An 8,803-nucleotide genomic window follows, 5' to 3' on the forward strand; every position below is an offset into this window, starting at 1 on the left:
TGCATTTGCGTCTTATGCTTCGTCTTTTTGAGTTCTTTTGTGAAAAGAGCTTTGGGAAGAAGTAGCTACGGTAGCATATGTTAAAATGAGTGTTTGATATGTGCCATTACTGAAGCCTTGCTGGTTTGATATATTTTTATTTGCACTAATGTTGCTAATCAATTGTGCTGAGTTTTGTGTGAAGGAAGTTTTCAAGTGTAGGGAGAGAAGAATGATGCAATAAGATGAAGCATGGACAATATCTCAAGCTTGGGGATGTCCCCTGTACCCCCAAGAAATATCCAATAATTACAAGCATCAAAGCTTGAGGATGCCCAAGGCATCCCCTCTTCATCAACAAAAAGCACCAGGTCATTTTTCAACACGCTATATTTTTATTCCTTCATGTGATATGTGTTATCCTTGGAGCGTATTTACTTTTTTCTGTGTGTTTACTTTCAATAAAGTTGGATCTCATAATTCATGTTTACTTTGTAGTGAGACACGCTCCACCGCTTTGCATATTTACTTTGGAGTGAGACACGCTCCGCTGTTTTGCATGTTTATTTTGGAGTGAGACACGCTCCACTGTTATGCATTTTGCGTTGGAGAGAGACACACTCCACTTTTACATTTATTTGAGTTTCAATATCTCTCTGTACATTTACTTGTTTTTCATATATGAGAGTTGTTTGGTTTCATTTGGTTGGCGTTGGAAGCATGAAAAAAGTTTTATGTGTATGTGATGCAAATGGAAGCATTTTTAGACTGTGGCATAGTTATTTTTGCATATCTTGCTAGATGTTATTCTCACGATGATCTTGTTAATTATGTTTTCATTATGATTAGTCTCAAATACTGAGAGTGTTTAGTGTGTCATTGAAGGTTTCATGCATTGTTTTTAGCATACAATAGAAAAGCATAATATTGGGGTATATATTCTCCTGCGAATATTTTTATTTGGGTTGACTTGGCACATGTTTTTTTTTCGAGAAAACGCAAAAAGCCTTTGCGTTTCATTTCATTGAAAAGAAGAAGGAGAACAATGTTTTTTAGAGGTTACAACCCAGGCACAGAAAGGATGGCACGCAGGCCTAATGCGTCGGCCCTGGCCCAAAGGTTGGCCTCGTCCCGTATCTTGGCGGTGACGTCGTTGATGGATGGTGCGGCGCCATTGAAGACGCAGTCGTTCCGCTGCTTCCAAACCATCCAGGGTATGAGCAGCGATATCGAGGCCGGTCCTTTGCGCATGGCCTTGGGCGTCGCTCGCTGGCCCGGCTCCACCGGGAGATGAGCGTGTCGTCGTGGTCGGGAGGCTCGCAGGTAGCGCGTAGCCAGGCGAGGACGTCGAACCAGACCTGCCTGGAGAAGCCGCATCCGATCATGATATGCTGCATTGTCTCCATGCCTTGGTCGCAAAGCAAGCAGCGTGCATGATGCGGTAATCCACGGCGCTGCAGGCGCTCGGGCGTCCAGCATCGGTCGAGATGCGCCAACCAGTGGAAGAGCTTGATGTTATGGGGCGCCCATGTCTTCCAGGTTAGCTGCCAGGCATCACAGCGCACAGATCCATGGAAGGTGGCCTTGTAGCAGGAGCTGGCGAGTAGACGCCGTTGCTAGTCCATTTCCGGACCATGGAATCGCCTGATCCGATAGGTGGGTTTGCTCGATCTTTCGCCGAGCATCGGATATTCTCCAATTTCCTCGATGCCCAGGACACCATGGATGTCGCGTACCCGGGAGCGGTCGTGCGAGGCCTTGAGCGACGGTAGTGGAGCGACGCCGGCGTTTGGGGATGCGAGGCATATAGGTGCGGCACCAACTCGCGTGTGGACTTGCCGTCAATCCAGCGATCCTCCCAAAATCGCGCTGTGCGTCCATCGCCGAGGCTCATGGTGGTGGAGGCGAAGAAGAGGGCTTGTTCCTCAGCGGAGAACTGGAGGTCAAGCCCTTGCCATGCCCTTGTCGCGTCGGTTCGACTGAACCAGAGCCAACGGAGGCGCAGCGCAAGGCCAGATTTGGTCATGTTCTGGACACCGAGGCCTCCATACTCGAGGGGCCGGCAGACCCGGCTCCAATTGACATGGCAACTTCCGCTGTTGGCATCCTTGCGCCCGCCCGGAGGAATCCTCTTTGGATCTTCTCAATGAGCTTGAGCGTCTTCTTAGGCGGCGCGTAGACGAGCAGCCGGGTGCGGCGGGATAGCGCAGAGGACGGATTTGACGAGTTTGAGCCTGCCGGCTTTGTCCATCGGGTGGGCCTTCCAGGTGGGAAGTTTGGCGGCGATGCGATCGACCGGGGGCTGCGGACTGGGCACAGGTTGGGCGTCTGATCGTTAGCGGAATGCCCAGGTAGGTCATGGGCATTGTCACGATGGGACAGCCAAGCCCGACGGTGACGATCGCCGCGTCAGTTTCCTCGCCATTGATAAGCGCAGCGGCGCTTTTGTTGTAGTTGACATGCAGGCCGGAGGCACGCCCGAACAGCAGCAGGATTTCCCTGACGGCGGCGGTGTCGGCGTGGGTCGGGTGGCAGAAGAGCATGACGTCGTCGGCGTAGAGGGATATCTCGGGGACGCGTCGGCGAGGGTGGAGATCCTGGAGGATACCCAAGTCAGTGGCGCGCCCGATCAAGCGCCCAAGCACGTCGACGGCGAGCACAAACAGCTGCGGGGGCGTAGCCCGCGGCGGTGCCAAATTGGCGGTCCTGGCTCGCCGTTGATCAGCACTCTCGTGCTGGCCGAGCTGAGCAGCAGGGCTAGCCAGTCGAGGAACTTGTCGGGGAAGCCGTACCGGCGCAAAACCTCGAAGAGGAAGGCCCATGAGAGGGAATCGAAGGCGCGGGCGAGGTCGAGCTTCAACAGCACTCTAGGCACTCGTAGCTGGTGGAGGAGGCGTGCCGATTGTCATGTCAGGACAAAATTGTCGTGCAGGCTGCGTCCGGGGATGAAAGCGTTCTGGTTCTTGCTAACCAGGGCGTCGAGCTTGGGGGCGAGGCGGAGCGAGAGCGTCTTGGCGACGAGCTTGGCAACGAGGTGGATCAGGCTGATGGGCCTGTAGTCGCCCATCGTTGCCGCGTCGGGCTTCTTGGGGAGCAAGGTCAAGAGTGCTTGGTTGAGGCGATGGAAGCCGCGGCCACGGAGGGCGTGTATCTGCGCAAAGGCTTCAACCATGTCGTCCTTGATAGTACTCCAGCAAGCGCGCAAGAATTCCGCTGTGAAGCCGTCGGGCCCTGGTGCTTTCCGCGCGGGGAGACGCTTGATCGCGCTCCAGATCTCAGCCTCCGTTGAAGGGGCGTCCAAGTCTTGCAGGTCCTCCGAGGGCGCGATCAGCTCGTGTAGGTCAAGGGAAATGTCCCTCGTGCTATCCGTGCCAAGCAGGGCGTCAAAGTGCGCGAACGCAGCCTCGGCCATGTCTTTGTGGTCGGTGAGGAAGTGGCCGTCAGAGAGGACGCTGTGGATACGATTCTTCTGCCGGCGGAAGGAGCTGTGCTGGTGGAAGTAGGCGGAGTTGGCGTCGCCTTCCTTGAGCATGGCGAGGCGTGATCGCTGCCTGGCGATGGTGCGGTCGAGGGATGCCAGCCCTAGGTAAGTAACCTTGAGTGTTTGGTGCAACCATCTCTCAAGCGGTGAGAGGAGGCGATCCTCCTGGGCCTTGTCGAACTTGGCGATCACCTCCCGGCAGATGGCCATCCTTTACCGTACGCTGCCCGCGGTACGGGCGCTCCAGCTGGTGAGCGCCTTGGCGGTGGCTTGCAGGCGCAGCCAGAGGCGCTGGAACGGGTCAGGGTTGTTGACTACATTCCAGTCAATTCTTGCCTCTATGATCATTTAGTTTGCAACTTATGTATCACTTTATGCTTTGATTAATATATTTTGTCGTTGTGCATGATTATGGTCATTATGCTCTCTTAGTTGGTCGTACCCGGTCTTTTTCTAGCCTCCATTTGTATGAGTATTTTATTCATGCATCCAACCACCAAAAACCAAATATGCCAAAGTGTTCACCATATCTACCTATATGTGGTATTTCATTGCCATTCCATAGTAGTTTGCTCGTGTGCTACCTTTAAAACATTCAAACAGTTCCTCGTTTTGTGACATTGTTTTTAGCTCATGAGGAAGTAAATTAAAACTGTGGTTGTCGTCTTCCATACTAGTTAAGTAACTCAAAGACTCGCGAGCTTCATCTTGCTTGTCACATAAAAAAGAATATATATAAAAAGAGCTGGTTTGACCACAACTTCCAGTAGGGGAAGAAAATAGGAAAATTATAAGAAAAGGGCACGCCTCCACAGTTTGTGATTGCTTGGTTGGCATCCGAGGATTTGGTTAGCCATGGTATGTGTAAGCAAAGGTTGGGAGGAGTGTCACAATTTTATAAGTAGTATAAATGAAAAGAGGCTTCGCCCAAATATTTTGGAACCGCTCTCAAACTTGCTTAGTATGGAAGATGACAATAGCTCTTTTTACTACTCGTTGACATGAACAACCACCTCTCAAAAGTGCATTTTATACTCTTGTTGTTTCAATAAAAAGCTCTAGCACAGAGAGACCTTCTTTTACTTTTATGTTGAGTCTCCACCTTCTAGTTTATGCACCACTTATGAGAGCATAGTTGTCATTCTTAGTTTTATGTGCATGGTCCCAAGATTTTACTAATTGATTCATAATTATGGTATTGCTTGTTCAAACCCCAGGCGGCCATCCCCTCCCTTGTCCATCTTTAGTCCCACAATGCTCAGTCCCTATATACAGTGGAGGGATTTGGAGGAGTACACACAATTTAGCGTTGAGAAAAATGAGAGCCTCTTGGGGCGCCCCTCGCTTTTCTCCTCTCTCCCTCTCTCTCTCTCTCTCTCTCTCTCTCTCTCTTTCTCTCTCTCTCTCTCTCTCTCTCTCTTGTTCTCTATCCACCCGTGTCTCCTCGAAGAGCTGCGCATGCATGAAGTACTTTACCGGTACGCGGGAGCGCTGCTGGGATTCAGATCTAGAAGATCTTCTTCCGCAACCTTAGCTGGATCTGAGGCTGGGAGCGTCGTTAAGCACCGTATGTGTGTGAAACTACGAGGTGCTGCACTTGCGGTATTCATGGTGGTACGAGAGGACTTCTACACGACCCCGAGGTTAGCGACGAAGTACGACTACATCAACCACGTTCTAGCAGAAAGTTAACCGCTAACGGTCTACGAGGGTACGTCACCGAAACTATCTCCATTACTGCATTACTCCTAGATAGATCTGGGCAATCGGGTTGTGTTAGTTAATTTTTTTTGTTTTCTGCTACGAATCTCCAACACTTTCTGAGGTCAAGAATTGTTAACAAAATTCGGGTCCCTAATCTCCACAGACGACATGCATGCTTCGTGAAGCGGTTGTGCATTTATGCTTTAAAAACTCCTTCGATTGTGTATGTATATGGTCTTGTGATCAATCGCGACGAGCATATTCCCTATAGATCGTAACATGCATTGTTATTTTGGGTGGAACAGATCTACTAATTCTTTTAATTCAGTTAGGAAGAGGAGTCTTGAACGAAGAAAAAATAGACCTAGCAGCTAAAAGAGGATATCCTAAGCATTTGCAAGAATGGGTTTCATTGATATTCATGGGATAGTAGATGCTATGCACATACAATCATACTCAATTTGATAGAATTGTTTGATCTTAAATAGGATCTTCTATAATTTCACATATAAAAGGTAATCTCTTGATTCCGTTTAGTCATTCATAACTTGATTATTTTTGGATAATTGTAGATAGAAAGAACGCTCATAAACCTTGTTAATTAGGTCATTCTTCTGTGCTAAACTTTGATTTTGATATGTAACAAATGAGTGAGTGAGATGAGGTGTTTGAGTGGTGTGATTAGCTGAGTGAGAGAACAAGTAAAAACACATGTGCACGGCGTTACTTTGACAAACCACACCACTAGGGATGAAAAGAAATAGGTAGCTATTAGAGGCCAAGAACCGATGCCCAAATTATGCAATGTGCGATGCAACATGAGATTAACATGATAAATATTTTAGAGGTGCCTATTTCTTTAGAAATTAAGGAGTTTATTTCCAAATCTCCATAAATTCTTAAAAAATATACAAGTAAATATACCTATCTAGTATCTACGGTTACATTCTCTCCGAAATATCTTTTCATGTGCTCTGTAGAAAAAATAAGATAAATTTAAAGAGTATACTTTCTTTTTGCCTTTTTAGAGCCATTATTTTGTAATTTTTTGAAAAGAAAATACAACGTATTTAGAAAAACTTTGCAAGCGGTTATAGCACACTTTTATGTATCTAAGAAATATTGAGGATTTTCTTACACGAAAATGTTAGTTTCGTATATTTTCTGAAATACCAAGCTCCCCGGATCCCAAGAGCAAACACGCTCCACCCAAGACCAACAACTTCATCATAATTTAAAGCAATAGTCCATCTATCCTAAAATAGGATGGCTAATATTTAGATAAAGTCAAATTTCTCAAAGTCTGACCAACTATATAGAAAAAAAGTGACAACATTTATAATCCTAAATTACTATTTTTTAGAACCATCATGAAACATATTTTTATATTATGTGCATTTAAAATTATTTATGTTGATACTTTTTTTGTATATAATAGTTGCTCAATTTTATTTTTATTTTAACTAAAACCTATAGATATTTTAATTTGGAATGGAGGGAGTACAACCACAACTAGATTATTGCAATGTGTAGAACCTGCCAGCTTTTTTCGATAAAGGGAATATATTAATATCGAGAGATACCAATTACACCCAGCCTCTGCAACAACGCACCACCCTAATGGCACTACGGATGCACACAGCCAAAAAAACGAAAAGAAAACTAAGAAATAAAAGTCCCGCTACAGTATCACGGATCTAACAACAGCAATACATCCACCACCATGACAACACCTGAATTGCAGACTCTCCAAAAAACGACGCCTCCAAGAAGGGAACAGTGTTCCAACACCGTCGTCGCCCGATCAAAGATCTTAGGTTTTCACCCTGAAGATAGTCCCCACTCTCAAAACAATGCCTCCACCCAGGTCACTGCCAGGCACAACCAGTTAAGGCCAGACCTTGGATTTTCACCCTGAAAGGTAGGACTCTGCGCTTCACATGTGTTGTCGCCCTCACTTTCATACCGCTGCTGTGAAGCCCGGACACCAAGCAAGCCCCTCAACAACGCGGAGACTTGAACCTCCCTTAGCTAGTCCTCCCCTCCGGCCTTCATGAAATTCTCTTCTTCCGACTTTCATCATGGATCCATAGTCACTTGATGTCAACACGGAAAAAGAGCTTCGCGCCGCTCCCTCCAGAACCAAACGGTCGGAATAAACGCATGGGTGCGCACGACCGAATACCTCTGATCCAGCAAACTCCAGGCAAAGCACTGTTACATTCGCCGGCGGAGCCTTCCGGAACTCAACCCTCCGGCCAGATCACGAGTCCAGGCCTCCGGTAGGTCCTCCTCTTCACGCAAGAGAGGCCCTAGGACCGCCGCCTTTATTCAGGCCGGACCCCCACGTCGGCGACCATCCCGGGCTGGCCAACCCAACCCTCCACCGGCGACACCATCGCCGGCTTTCATGCACCTCCATCTCACCGCCGGCTGGCGATGATAGATCAAAAAATCCACCACCACCAACCACAGGCCGACCCTCTCCGGCGAAGAAGAGGCCACCTCCTCCGTCAAACCCAAGGCTGCTGCCCCGGGCGCCCTCGTGTCACGAAAGATGCCCGAGATCGCCTCCACGCACCAACGAGAGGCGGGGGTGGATGGCATGGCGCAGACCGAGGGTCTGGCCGCCGCCCACCACCAACCCCTACCGGAGTGCTGCGGGAAGCCGACGAGAAGAGGGAGACCGCAGCGCCGCCCATCCCACCCGCGCCGACCGGTCCGCCAGGGGACAGCCGACGGGAGGAGGGCCGCCGCCGCCGTCGCCCATCCCACGTGCGTCTGCACCGCCAAGCATCGAGGAGGTGGGGATCCGGCCGCCGATCTGCACGCGGCGACGAGGAAGGGCCCCCGCCGCCGCCACGCCCCGAGGGACTTTGCCCCCGGCGGCGCTACCGGCGGCGGCGGCGGAGGGCGGGGTGCGGGAGGGTTAGGGTTGGGGGCGGAGGGTTGGGGGCGGAGAACCTGCCAGCTAGGGGAAAAAGAACTTGCTAGGTCGATGTATGCCGCGCGCAGTGTTGGAAGAATTTCAACGGCACCGTCGCATCAACCAGGCATAGACTATCCCCAGTATTCCGAACAATATTCTACTCACATGTTCTCTTGTAGGATTAATTAGACCTGATTAGCAGTAGACTGCACTAGTTGTGCGTGTCTCGACTGGTGATGATACGGCAGACTGGGAGATGCTAATCACATGGATAACCTGCAACTTCATTCCGGCCTCAGTCCAAATTCAACGTACCCATAATCTAACTCTTGGATTTCGTAGTGGGATTCCAATCAGAGCGCGCTGCATTTAACAAGTCATCAGTTCTTCAATTATTGGATTTGCAATCTTGTCAAAGATACCGGGACAAATTAAAACTGGTTCAGGTTTTTCAGGTTTTCCTCCATATGACTCTATCTTGACGATCTCGATCTTTTGTTTGTTGCGATGAGTGTACTTTTTTTTTTTTGAACAAGAGTTTTCGTACCTCAAAGCATTGTATCAGGATAGGCTTCAGTTGTGAATTCGATGGCAGCAAGAACATCCAATACTTCTATTTCTTTCAGACTTTGCTGGACTGGACTTCAGAGAATATTGACTTGCATGTTAATCCATTGATCTCTGTTCTGTATTATTCCGTTAAAGATTTC

This window comes from Lolium rigidum, chromosome 7 (assembly GCF_022539505.1).
Source record: "Lolium rigidum isolate FL_2022 chromosome 7, APGP_CSIRO_Lrig_0.1, whole genome shotgun sequence".
Lineage (NCBI taxonomy): Eukaryota > Viridiplantae > Streptophyta > Magnoliopsida > Poales > Poaceae > Lolium > Lolium rigidum.